Raw genomic sequence first — 4,074 nt, forward strand, 5'->3', positions numbered from 1 at the left:
TCGTTCACGAATTGAGCAATCTTGCGCTTCATTCGAGTCCACCAATAAGCCTTCTTGAGGTCCTGATACATCTTCGTGCTCCCAGGGTGGATGGAGAGGAGAGAATTGTGAGCCTCGTTCATAATCACTTTACGGAGGTCACCTTTGGGTACAACAATACGATCCTCGAAGAAGAGAGTATCCTTGTCATCAAGGCGGTAGCACTTGTACTTGGGTTGACTCTTGGCAATCCCAATCTTCACCTTTTTCACCATAGCATCAAGAAGCTGAGCTTGACGAATCTGGTCTTCCAAGGTAGGAGAGACTTGAAGGTTGGCGAGGAAACCTTGAGGAACAACTTGCAGGTTAAGTTTGCGGAAAGCTTCACAAAGCTCGGGTTGATAAGGCTTGAGAATCAGACTGTTGCAATAAGCCTTTCTGCTCAATGCGTCAGCAATCACATTGGCCTTGCATGGAGTATACTCGATACTCGGATTATACTCTTGAATCATTTTGACCCATCGAGTTTGCCTGAGGTTGAGATTAGGCTGAGTGAAGATATACTTGAGACTCTTGTGATCAGTGAAAATGTCCACTTTTCTTCCCAATAAGAGATGTCTCCAAGTCAAAAGAGCATGCACAACTGCCGCCAACTCGAGATCATGAGTGGGGTAGTTCTTCTCATTGGGCTTCAACTGGCGAGAGGTATAAGCAACAACTTTCTTCTCTTGCATCAACACTGCGCCAAGACCTTGGAGAGAGGCATCACAAAAGACCTTGTACGGCTTGGATTCATCAGGCGGAGTCAGAACTGGAGCAGTGATCAATTTCTCTTTCAAAGTGTTGAAAGCAATGTCACACTCCGGAGACCAAACATACTTGACGTGCTTCTGGAGAAGGTTAGAGAGAGGCTTCGTGATCTTAGAAAAGTTTTCAACGAATCTTCGACAGTAGCTTGCGAGACCGAGGAAGCTGCGGAGTTGCTTCACGTTCTGAGGAGGTTCCCAATTCACAATTGCAGACACCTTCTCAGGATTCACGACAATGCCCTTAGCAGAGATGATATGACCAAGATAAAGAACCTCATCGAGCCAAAATTCGCACTTGGAGAACTTGGCGTAGAACTTGTGTTCCCTCAACTTATCAAGTACCAAACGCAAGTGCTTGGCATGATCTTCCTTGTTCTTCGAGAAAACCGGAATGTCATCGAGATAGACCAAAACAAAGTCATTGGTGTAGGCGTTGAAGATGAAGTTCATCATGCGAGAGAAAGTCGGAGGAGCGTTGACGAGGCTAAAAGACATGATAGTGTATTCATATGACCCATAGCTTGTCCTGAAAGCCGTCTTGGGAATATCTTGTTCACGGATTCGAATCTGATGATAACCCATGCGGAGATCAAGCTTGGAGAATACCACCTTTGAGTTGTTCGAACAGCTCGTTGATGTTGGGAAGTGGGTATTTGTTCTTGATGGTCTTCTTGTTCAATGGACGGTAATCAACACAAAGTCGGTCCGTTCCATCCTTCTTCTTCACAAAAACAACACCACAACCCCATGGAGAAGAACTAGGCCGGATAAGACCCATTCTTTCTTGAATATCGAGCTGCTTCTTCAGCTCCTTCAACTCTTCAGGTCCGAGCTTGTAAGGACGCTTGCACACAGGTTCCGTGCCAGGCTCAAGATCAATAACGAATTCAACTGGCCGGTGCGGAGGCATTCCTGGAAGCTCTTCTGGAAAGACGTCTTGGTATTCGCAAACGACTGGAATTTGCGAGATAGCATCCAGTTCACCCTTCTCATTGAGAGAAAACAAGCGGATTGTATTATCACGAGCGACAAAGATAATTACATCCTCAGACGAATGAGTCAATTGAATCTGCCTGGCTGCACAATCAAGATGTGCCTTGTGCTTAGAAAGCCAATCCATTCCGAGAATAAGATCAATATCCGAGTTACCAAGAACCATCGGAGAAGAGAGAAACTTATAATCGCCCAATGTGATAGTAACATCCGGGGCCATAGCGCTTGCATTCATGAATTTACCTGGAGAAACAACAGATAACTGTCTAGGCAAATCTTGTAAAGGCAACTCATGCTTAGAAACAAATGGTCTCGAGATGAAACAATGCGATGCACCAGTGTCAAAAAGAACTTTGGCAGGAATATCGTTAACAGGAAGGTTACCCATGATGACATCTGATGAATCCTCTGCCTGAGCTGCATTCATCAAGTTGACCTTGGCGGACTTGGTGTTATGCTTGACCACAGCTGTACTTGCCGATCTCACAGGAGGAGGAGGAGGGAGGCGCCTCTGATTGAGACACTTGTTGGCATAGTGACCCTTCGGTTGGCACTTGTTGCCCGTCACCTCTGAAAGCGGACGGTGGTACAGAGCACTCGATCTTGGAGCTTGAGACGAAGTCTTGTTCTGAAAGCCAGGGTTGGGTGGGTGGGAAGATCCACTGCCACCTTTGCTCTTCTGCTGATACGGCTGACGGAACGGAGGAGGAGGAAGCCAATACTTCTGCTGCTTGGCCACTTGAGTAGAGGAAGAAGGAGTAGCATCTCTGACTCGCTTCTTGGAAGCATCACCCCTCAGTTGAGCGGCCTCTTGCTTTAGTGCCATGTTGTAGAACTCATCGTACCTCAAGGGCTCAAAGAGAACAAGAGCTAGCTGGATTTCTTCTCTGAGACCACCCCTGAACTGGTATATCATGCTCTTCTCATCAGGGACGTCCTGCTTGGCAAAGCGGGCGAGCTTCTGAAACAACTTGGTGTAGTCATAGACAGACAAAGAGCCTTGCTTCAGGTTGCAGAATTCCTCACGCTTGCTTTCAACCACGCTCTGAGGGATATGGTGAGCTCTGAAATCTTGACGAAATTCATCCCAAGTAATCGCACGTCCACCTCTGGAATCCTTGTACTGCTGAAACCATTCTGCAGCTTGATATTTGAGTTGGAAGGAATCGAACTTGACGAAGTCCTCAGGCCTGACGTTACTGCACTCGAAATGCTTGCACAGATCCACAAGCCAATCGTCAGCATCGGTTGCCTCAACACAATTGCTGAAAGTCTTTGGCCCGTTAGCAAGGAACTGGTTGAGTGTAGCAAAGTGATTCTGATTGTTGCCTTGGTTCCCTTGGTTGCCTTGATTGCGCTCTTGAAGAATTTGCATGATCAACCGTGTGTTTGCATTGGTTGCGGCCATCACAGCTTGCCATGCCTCCGGAGGAGGTAGAGGTGGTGGCGTATCAGGATTCGGAGTCATGCGCGTTGGAGGAGCCATCCTGAAGAGGTTGACATCCAGTAGCACATTGATAGACAAATATTGAAGCTGAATCCAATGGAATGAAAATGCAACATATAGTCTTCACATCCGAACAAAATGAATGAATGCATTCCTCTTGAAATGGTCACATATCCATAAATTGAGAAGCCATGTAGAATTTAGGTAGAGAAATAAATCAACAAGGTACGGATCAAGAACGAATACTCAGTAAGAAATCCCAATCTCAAACCAAATATCCGTGGAAGAAGAACTAGAGCTACAAGAATTCCCACCTATGAAACTCCCGAACCTTTCCGATTATGCAATCAGGTGTTGGGGATACAGGGGAAGCATAATATCTCACCCAAATCTAGCAAATCCTACATCCAGCTGTATCCATCCTTCAACACATAACCGAGAAAAACTTCGGAAACCATCTACCTCAACCTTCGAAAAGCATCCGTTATACAAGTTATGGCGATACTCCCGAACTCCCGCCCCAGTACTGGGTGGCGTCGAGGTTATCTCACCAACGAACCGCATAAAAGAGATTTTTTATGTCGGCGTACTAAACTCAGGTATTCCAGAACTGCAACAATAAAATTATGACGACAACACCTCAGAGCTCAACTCCCCGGGACACTTCCACAAAACCCCTGACAGGAGACACCAAGACAATGTTCTCGTCCTAAAACCATCGGAACGATTCCAAGATACCCGCGTGATCCTAAATTTTTTTTAGTGAAATTTGAGAAGAGAAGAGTCAAAACTCTACGTCAGGATGCCTTACCAGAGTGATGAGGAGAGTGGGAAGTAAAAAGAATT

The sequence above is a fragment of the Triticum aestivum genome, chromosome 7A (genome assembly GCF_018294505.1).
Source record: "Triticum aestivum cultivar Chinese Spring chromosome 7A, IWGSC CS RefSeq v2.1, whole genome shotgun sequence".
Classification (NCBI taxonomy): Eukaryota; Viridiplantae; Streptophyta; class Magnoliopsida; order Poales; family Poaceae; genus Triticum; species Triticum aestivum.